Source organism: Nicotiana tomentosiformis, chromosome 11 (genome assembly GCF_000390325.3).
Source record: "Nicotiana tomentosiformis chromosome 11, ASM39032v3, whole genome shotgun sequence".
NCBI classification, from domain to species: Eukaryota; Viridiplantae; Streptophyta; class Magnoliopsida; order Solanales; family Solanaceae; genus Nicotiana; species Nicotiana tomentosiformis.
In genome coordinates this window covers 46,634,464-46,645,219 of record NC_090822.1, presented here as the reverse complement: position 1 = coordinate 46,645,219, position 10,756 = coordinate 46,634,464, and positions in this window count along the sequence as shown.

The following is a 10,756-nucleotide window of genomic DNA, read 5'->3' as shown; positions in this document are numbered from 1 at the left end:
ACCCAAAGCTCACTATAAGACATCCCAACATAAAACCACACCGTCCTAAGGTCCATAAGCCATTGTATTCTTCTTAAGCACCAAAAAAGTACCACAACCGTAATACTCACTCTGAAATACCTTATGTGAAATTAAAAATTAATTCTCTTTCCTTTCTTATCTTAAAATGTAGAATCCATAGTCATACATAATTACCGCAAATTCCGACACTATCCAATGTAAATAACCGATTATAGCGATATACGAATCCAAAAAAAAAAATTCAATTGCCACATATATATTTTGAATCCATTATAACCCTTTCGAAAGTCACCCACTATGATCAAATCTAAATTGCACCACCCGAACGGGCCAAAAGACACAAGCCCCCAAAAAAGTAACTCTGCCTTAACACCACCAATCAAATTCATACTCCGTGCGCTCTACATCCTTCAAAATAACAATTTAATCGTCTCATGATTTTACATAAAGTGCAATATAACCCGTATTCCAGAGAGTTGCAAAGTAAATCATGATCTAGATTTAGTCTAAAAGACTTTAGATATAAGAGTTTTGACATGAAGGTCTAGCAGAATCAAAGACAGGAACAAGTAAAATAGCAGCCTTCACATAGAAGTCCTAACATGGGATCCTAGTGATGGTACGAGCATAACAAATAGTCTAGTGGGCATAGTCTACAATGGTTAACAAGAAATCACCTAGTTGAGCATGGGAAAACCTAACATGCTGAGCAACACTCATAATACCAAAGTTCAGAAATATTACCAAGATTAACTAGATAAGTAGACATCAGGACTTATACCAGTTAAGCATATATAGAAGAAAAGGCTATGTAAAGAAGTCTTAGGCAATATTTGAGGAACACAGACTTGAACAAGTCAAGAGCATACATTATACTTTACAAATAGCAAGAAAACATGTCATGCTGATCAGAAGTTCAGGCAATACTGGCATTTAGAATTTACATGAGCATAGATCAACCATAAAGAATTTAACATGTTGTATAAGAATGACTCAATAGGAAATAATACATTAGAATAAATTTTGGGCGTGAAGTAATCTATCACAAGAATCTGAAACAAGCAGGGAGATGAACTCCTGACAAGTAGTAGAATAGCATTCAGCTATACACAAACACACTAGGCTAAGACAGCTTAAAATAGTCAGAGGTCACAGGCATACATCAAAATTTAGAGCTTTAGGCAAGTTCTGATGCTAAGAAACACAAGGCTACAAGATAACTTCAAAGCAAAGAGGACTACAATCAGAGACAATATAGTAGCATATTGGTTCTTCGAAGCTTAAGCGACATAGATATACAGAGCATGAACACAAGCACACGAAAATGAAATTGCGAGAGTAAAAGGTACTTACAGATACAAACTAATCAACAAGCAAATGAGAAGAGCAATTTCCAGCAGTAATTCAATTAACAGTAGCAAAGAGCAGCAGAATCCGCAAAATCCCAGCGCTTTAGAGTTCCCAAGGGTTTCGAGTTAACCCCGGGCAGTGCTCCCACTAAGAAGAGAACACAGTCGAATTCTAATTTCCTTGGCTTTCAGCCGGCCAAGGTCTCAAGTTTCAGAATATAATGAGTGAGGGTAAGAGAATAATAGTGATTGTTAAGGTCTATTTAAACGGAATTAGAGGAGGGGTTTATATAGTATTCGATTAAGCAGACAAACAAGGGAAGAAAATCAATCAGGTTCAAGCAGGGAAAAGGAAAATCACATGCATAGCCTATTTCGAATCAGATTAGATAAAAATCGGACAAACCCTAGTTTGACAAGTAGTCAAAAATTAGCCAAAAATCTCGGTGAATTGGACCCATACGACCTTGTTGAGAGTGTATACATACGGATTTTCGTCCGAATCTTGTAGGTTGAGGACGATTGCACTCAATTCGGAGAGGTAATACTTTCCAAAATCAGGCAAGTACTAAGTAATACCACGGGTGTATGAATGATAACGGGATAATGCAAATAATGTAAGCAGATCGTGAAAGAATTGTATGATTTAGCCGGGTTTTGAGGGGATTTGGGAGGAGGCGGCTAGAGTTTAGTGTGGGAGTGGAGATATGCGAGAATGCAAAGTCGGTCGATTTGGGAGAATGGTCTCTAGGGTTTGGCTATGGGGATATAAGGAAAAGGGTTGGTTTATTTTGGGTTGTTGATCTTAATAGATCAACGACCAAGATTAAAAGAAGTTGGGGCGGGTCAAAGAGATGGGTTCCGATCGGGTTAAGTCAAATGGATTGTTGAAGAGTGAAAATGAAATGGGCTAAGTGTTTGGGCCTCGTCTGTTCTGAAAATTATCCCTATATTGGGCTATAGAATTAGATACACGAAAATTATTTAAAATAATTTATAAAAAGTAATTTATAAATAATAAAATATTACTTATGTAGTAAAATGATTTAAAATAATAGATTAATTTTATAAAAATATAAAAATCTATTTTTGTATAAATAATGTAATAAATGTAATTATGTATAGAATATATGCTATTATTGCAAAATTATGTAAATAGCTCAAAAATGAAAAGATAGTTATATGAAATGAAGTAAAATATTATAAAACATATATGTATATGTAAATAATGAATTTTAATGATTAGGGCATAAAAAAGTAATTTAATAGGGTAATTAATAAATATTTGAAATTTTTAAATGCAAAAACATCAATTTTAAAGCTTTAAAAATTATGAAAAATTATAGAAAATATTTATATGACCCTTGTAAATTAGGTAATAATATATAGGATATTTATAAGAAAAGTGAGGGCAAAATTAGGTATTAATAGATGCCCCTCTTTACCCAAGAATGATGAAAGAGTTGTTGGGTAAAGAAAATGTGACTAATTTTGTCTGAAATGAGCGGAGGATGATGCGTTTTTGAAAAATAGGGTTCGAACCCTAGTTCTTGAGTTGCCTACATATCCCTGGTGTTACGAGAATCAGGCCGTATGTAGTTCTGGATCCAACGACGAACGAAATCGATGGAGTTGTTATAAGAGTGGCCGTGTGTTTCAAAATGGATCTTTTGGATGTGATAGGGTCGTGGATAACAGATAATTTCAGGTAGAGCTATGAATGCGAATTTGAACGATACGGATGATAAGGCAAATATCGAGTGGTTATGGGATAAAGGGTAATCAATTGCTGATTGTCGGTTGCTTTTGGGATAGTCAGAGGATGTGAACATTGTGAACGGAAACCGGAGCGAGAATTGCACCTGTTTGTAGAACGGTTACCTCCCGAGTTACCTATAACACTTAAAACATGATGCACGTGAATATATATAGTTATTGCGAAAATTTCAACAAGATGCAAATTCCCTTCGGACCATGAGAGATGTCTTTCAGACGATGAGGATGATGTCCTTAGACCATGACATCCTGGGCCATGAATCATATGATAAGGTATTCGCAGGCCATGGGATGGTGTCCTCGGGCTATGAGGATGGTGCCTCTGGACTATGACGCCTTTGAATAATGATATGCAATTTCGAGAGATCCTCCGGCCATGTCATGATGTCTTCGGGCTATGAGGATGATGCCCTCAGACTATGATTCCTTCGGACAATGTGGCGATGTTCAGCCTATGAAATGCAAAGATGTGGTGATATCGATCGTTTGATAGAGGAAACAGGTAATGCTTAGTCATATACGAGAACGCGATAAGACAAGGCTTAGTCTTGTATGAGATGAGGGAAGTGCTTATCCCGATGCAAGGAGTGGAGACAATGCTTAGTCTCATGCAAGGAAAGGCAGTGCTTAGCCTTATGCAATATGGAGGCAGTGCTTAGCCTCATGCAAGGAATGGAGACAGTGTTTAGTATCATGTAAGGAAAGGCAGTGCTTTGCCTTATGCAGTATGTAGAGGGAAATGTTTATCCCTATGCAAGGAGTAGAGACAATGCTTAGTCTCACGCAAGGAAAGGCAGTTCTTTGCCTTATGCAGTATGTAGAGGGCAGTGTTTAGTATCATGCAAGGAAAGGCAGTGCTTTGCCTTATGTAATATGTAGAGGGCTGTGTTTAGCCCTATGCTAGAAGTGGAGACAATGCTTAGTCTCATACAAGGAAGGGCAGTGCTTTGCCTTATGCAGTATGCAGAGGGCAGTGTTTAACCCTATGCAAGGAGTGGAGACAATGATTAGTCTCATGCAAGTAAAGGCAATGCTTAGCCTTATGCAATGGTGAGGGCAATGTTTAGCCCTATGCAAGGAGTGGAGACAATGCTTAGTCTCATGCAAGGAAAGACAATGCTTAGCCTTATGCAATGGTGAGCGCTAGCATGTTTTCCTCTCGGCGCACATTAAGCGAGTCCTACTAATGTGCACGAGTAATGTGAAAACGCCGGCCACCAGTACCTTACCATCACCGGTGACTTTGGCTATAGAAACACCGGCGAATGCAATACAATTACAAGTAAGACCACTTACTTTTGGTAGCTTCCTACTGTCACACCTCCTTTTACCCGGGGGAATGGAATCAAAGGAGTTTTTCCAATTTATGTGACATTAATCGAAATGGGATATTTTATTAGATTCAGAGTCGCCACTTGGGATAATTTCTGGTGTCCCAAGTCACCGATTTATTTTAAATCCCAAATCGAGGAAATTTGACTCTGTTTTACGGTCCGCGAACACAGAAGACCGGGTAAGGAATTCTGTTAACCCGAGAGAAGGTGTGAGGTACTCTCGAATTCCGTAGTTTTAGCACGGTCGCTTTAATCATACCTGGCTTAATTAAATAGTTTAATTACTCATTTTAGAACCTATGTACATTTACCTTTTTACCGCTTTTAATTGCTTTATTATTTGTAATTATGGAATTATTTTGAATCGAATCACGCGTACGTGTATTCGTTTTGTTTGGTGTGCCATGAATCATGTCACGCGTACGTGTACACAATCAATAACACTTTATTATTTTTAAGGATTATTTTGTCAAAGTCGCGCGAACGCATCCTTTGCCTTTAATTTGGAAAATCATAATTATGTCACGCGAACGTATACATAATTACAATAATTGATTGGTTAACACGCACCTAAAGCATACTAAAGTATTCAAAGTATTCTGTTTATTTGCATATTTTATTATTATTACTTTATTACTTATTGAAACGAGTCTTGAATTAGTTCATGGCTATTTGTTTTTTGTTTTTTTTTAAGATCCAAAACATTTATTTATACTTATATTTTATATTTACCATGAGTCTTGAATTAGTTCCTAACTCATCTCGCTCCCTCACAATTAATTTTTATATATATACAATCCTTGAAATGGCTCAATGAGCTGTACTCTCCCATAAACCCATTTGTTTCGGTACATCATTACACAAAAATAAAAGAATAAATGTCCCACAATTTCAAACCAGAATCCAAGCATGATAAAATAAAAGAATATTAAAAAGAAAAGAAAATCACATTACAAATTGAACCAAATAAGATATTCACTATTAGTCACATTGGAAGAGAGATCAACGTAAAACTAAGAAAACTAATCAATAGAAATATCACAACCTTCCATTGAAACTTGTAACGTGAGTCTTTTGCAAAATTTTTAGAAAAAAAAAAAAAGAAAAATAACACATAAAAGGAAAAATTCAAATAAACTCCAAACCCAAAACAAACTATATGGAGTTTACATGAACTCTTGAAGGGAAGTAAAACTATTTTTTTTTTTTTAGAAGTGGTATTACCGCAAATTAATAGACTTAACATAAAAACTCATGATGGACTTGATTTTTAGCTTCAGTACTTCTTATTAATAAATTTTATGGCATCAGATATAACTTTATTGATTGAACTATTCTTACCCATTTACCAATGATATTATTTTAACACAAAAAATTTAAGAAAATATTTTAGCCAGAATAGTAAATAGAAAATACTTACACACTCAATATTCAAGAAATAATATTTTAAATACACAACAGGGATTAAGAGAAAACTAAAAACTCAAATACTACTCAGATAATAAATGATATATAAACTATAGCAACACAATAACTTTATAATAGAGCTTAATTCTTATAAAATAGCTATTTACAGTTTATCTTCCAACAAACACATTAAAATAGATTAAACAAAAGATTAGAAGAAAACCTGTAATGTGAAGCTTCTTTACCAATAACAGTAAAAACTGGTACGTACAAACTTCAGTTTCAAAATTTCCAAATGAGAAAGACAGCAGCCAAAGGAGACAAAAACTCGGAATCGGAACCAAAACAGTAACCAAACGTCCACTCGAATCTTTGCTTCTATTCAAACTCCATTTTTCTTTCTAAAGTTTCTTTAAAGAAATAAAGAAGCCAAATGTTTTTCAAACTCTCCACTCAATGAAATCTTTTCCTCCTGTCCCTCTCTCTCTCGTTCTTTTTTTTTCTTTTAGATCCCAGTCAAGTTTTTCCCTCCTCCTCTTTTTTTACTGTGAGAAAAATGATCTTTTATAACAAAGTTGGTTGGATCGTTGGCTTGATTATGTACGTGAGAATAGGATATGAAGGTTAGAGTTAGTGGTTTTAGGGATAAGGAGTAGTGGAGGGGATCATGGGGTAATAGAGGGAAGAGGACGTGAGGAGTGCTGAGGAAAAGTGGGAGTTTTGCAAAATTGGGGTAGTTGGCTAAATTAAAAATCTGATTTTTTGTCTCTTTTGGCGTTAACTTCACTTTATTTTTTTTTAATTATTATTATTATTATTATTATTATTTTAGAAAATAAATTAAATATATAGATAAGAAGATTAACCAACATTTCTTATAATATAGGAAAACTAAATATTTATATGTTCTTTAAATGATACTAAGAAAAATATCATAACTTATTAAAATTTTAATTAAAAGAAACCATATATATATATATATATATATATATATATATATATATATATATATATATATATATATATATATATATTATTTTTATTTTTTTAATTAATTTTTTTTTAAGCAATAAAATTTATACTCTAAGAATGTGACTATTTTTGTAGTTTTTTTTTTTTTATTTAAATAAAGCCTATTAAGAGTAAGACAAAAGTTTAAAATATTAAGTTTAGACCTAAAAGAGATATTTACAATAAAATAGTATAGAATTTAGGTGTGGTCAAAAATTAGTTGTTCACAGCATGCACCTCTTTGCTTGGAAATATGAAAAATTTTCAGGCAAAGAAAATGAACAAGGTGACTGATTTTTGACTTCACTATTATTTAAAAATCAAAAGAAGATAAAAGAAAGAGATGTGACCGAGCCTTGGTTTTAGGCAGCCTACATATCTCGGGTTATAAGGGAATCATGTCATGTGTAGTTCAAGTGAAAGAAGAGTGATGGAGTATGCTTAGAGGGAGAGTCGAGTGAAGTTCCGTCGAGGTTCCGATCCGCGGTTCCTACTATTACATCAAAATGAAAAGAAAATTATATACTCTTGAAATCTAAGAGTTACAAAATTTCTATCTAAATGCCATCTGGAGTCTTGTCTTGATTCTTGACTTGCTTCCCCCATTGACTTTAGACTGAAACTTGATGCTCTTGATGTAACAAACTATGAAATATTCTCCCACGCTTGATTCTTGATCAGACGATGAGAAGATGGATCTTGAGACCCTATGTCTCTGCATGCATTACGTCAAAGCTGGTTTGGCTGGTATTGAGATCAAACATTCCATTTTCTCTGGCGAGAGCTAGAGTCTTATTTTTGCTCATCCAATCCGTACTTTGCAGAAAAACCTGCAAGCCATCAGAAACAAACAAAATGAACAAAAATTTTCTGCCCCAGTTTGCACTAGAAAATTTTTGTGAGTTATTGAAAATACAATAAACTATCTTTTTATTGCAAAATAAAGAATTGAAAAAGACATGAGATTTTTTTATAATATTTTATAATAGGGATTGTCGTACCCTATGTTAACAAGAAATGCAACCATGGGATGTAGTACCCTGTATTGGCAATAAGGTGAGGCTCTTGGCACTCTAGGATGCTACTAGGGAATGTCGTACCCTATGTTGAAAAAACAAAAAAAGTAATGCAGCCAGGGGATGTAGTACCTTGTGTTAGCAATAAGATGAGGCTCGTGGCACTATGGGATTCTACTAGGGAATGTCGTACCCTACGTTGGTAAAAACTAATGCAGCTAGGGGATGTAGTACCCTGTGTTAGCAATAAGATGAGGCTCGTGGCACTCTGAGATGCTACTAGGGAATGTCGTACCCTATGTTGGCACTAAAATGCAACCAGGGGATGTAGTACCCTGTGTTTGGCAATAAAATGAGGCACGTGGCTCTCTGAGATGCTACTAGGGAATGTCGTACCCTATGTTGGCAATAAAATAAGGTTTGCAGCATTTTGAGATGCTACTAGGGATCGTCGTACCCTATGTTGGCAGAAAAAGAGAAAAAAAATGCAACCAAGGGATGTAGTACCCTATATTGAAGATAGGGTATTGATTCCCTATAATGAAACTAAAAATAACATGATTACATGTATTAGGAGAAAATCAAGGATTTGAGAACTTCACTTGGTGGTGTTCGTCTTTTCACGAACTGTTTCCTAAAATTGTTATGTTCCTGTTCTAAACAAAGAAAGATTTGTTAGTTTTAAAATGGTGGTCGGTTTGTGGCCTTGATTTCTTGGGCGACTTGACCTTGCGTCTATTACACTTGTTAGAAAAACTGACTTCGTCGATGATTGTACAAGTTGCATGGAGATTCTGTCTTTTCTTTCTGGAGATCTTCTTTCTCAACATCAAAACCTAACCATTTTGCGCCTATCACCATTTGTGTTCATGGTGCAAACAACCTTGCTTCCCAAAAATCTTTTAACTGAGTAACTTTTGTTGACCCTTGGAACATTATTTAGTCCTTCCAGCCTTTTTCTCGTCAAGGAAAATCGCAGATGGCTTTATGCCTTTTCCTATACGGTTTATGCCCAGCAATCTTTGCTTTATATAACGGGGAAACTGTAACCAATTTTGCGGCCTTTTCTTTGCTTTGCTTTGACAAGATTATACTGAAAGGGACTCAAAAAAAAAGTAATGCGAAAGAAAATAAGAAGGTGACCTAATAGATATTACAACTTAATCAAGAAGTGTCCCTTTCAGAAGAAAAAATAAGAAAAGACTTATCTAGAGGAAATATGCTGACTTCAATGAACATGACATGCACTTTGGACTGGATGCCCGATCCGTTTGAACCGTCTAATTCTCGAAATCTGTTGTAAACTTAACTTTGAAACCGAGTTCTTTGTCTTGACCATGCTTGTGTCGGGATGTACGAAGCCTTAAATCGATCAATGATGCCCTTTGTGGGTTTTCACCAATTGACCTCTCTCATCTATCTTTCTCTCAACTCACCATTGCCTTATAGTGCCCGTGAGGGTTTTCACCAATAAGACTCTCTCATTTATTTTTCTCTCTTTACAATGACTGAGGCATCACCCGTAGTATACTGACTTAGCATTCTCGAAAGTTGATCAGAAGGTCTTAGCAGGGAAAGGTAAAAAGAAATACTCAACTGAATTACAACTTTTGGACCCATTTTGATGGAACAACCATCGAAAATAAAATAAAACCATGCCCCAGTTTATTTGAATACTTAGGACATGTGGATTTTTGTTTTGGTGTGACCGAACCCCAGAGTGAGGCTGCCTACGTATCCTTTCGGAATCAGGTCAGACGTAGTTCAATGGACTTAAACTTGTTTTGATTATTGTTTTGTTTTTTTTTTTTTTCTATTTTGTTTTCTTTTGCTTCTTTTTTTTTCTTTTCTTTTTCTTTTCCTTTCTCATTACATACAAGGTTCCAAAGAGGGTGGCCAAGGAAAAAGTATCTGGCTCAAAGGGTTAGCAAAGGGTTAATAGTATTTGGGTAGTGAGAATTAAGCCTTCGTCATCCCAATCAGAGAGAATTAAAGCTGTGTAAAGGGTCATACATAGTACCTTTTGACCACGTCTGTATTGACAGTTGTATCGGGAACATTTCCTTCTATATCTACCAAATGTAGAGCTCCTTTTGACAATACTTTCTTGACGAGGTAAGGACCTTGCCAATTCGGTGCGAACTTTCCTTTTGCTTCTTCCTGGTGCGGAAAGATACGTTTCAAAACAAGTTGTCCTACCTCGAATTTTCTTGGGCGCACTTTCTTATTGTAAGCGCGTGCCATTCTTTGTTGGTATAACTGACCAAAACAAACTGCCGCCAAACGCTTTTCATCAATCAAATTCAACTGTTCCAATCGGGACTTCACCCATTCAGTGTCCTCAATCCCTGCTTCAACAATGATTCGGAGAGAGGGAATCTCAATTTCAGCAGGTATGACCGCTTCAGTTCCATAAACCAATAAGTAGGGCGTTGCGCCAACTGATGTACGGACAGTTGTCCGGTATCCCAAAAGAGCAAAAGGTAGTTTCTCGTGCCATTGTCTAGACCCTTGGATCATCTTCCTAAGAATCTTCTTGATGTTCTTATTTGCAGCTTCAACAGCTCCATTAGCTTTGGGACGGTAAGGAGTAGAATTGCGATGCTCAATTTTAAATTGTTCACATACCTCCTTCATCAGATGACTATTCAAATTAGCAGCATTATCTGTAATAATGGTTTTTGGAATACCGAAACGACAGATAATGTTGGAGTGAACAAAGTCTACTACTGCTTTCTTGGTAACTGCTTTCAATGTAATAGCTTCCACCCATTTGGTGAAGTAATCAATTGCAACCAAGATGAATCTGTGCCCATTTGAAGCTTTTGGCTCGATTGGGCCA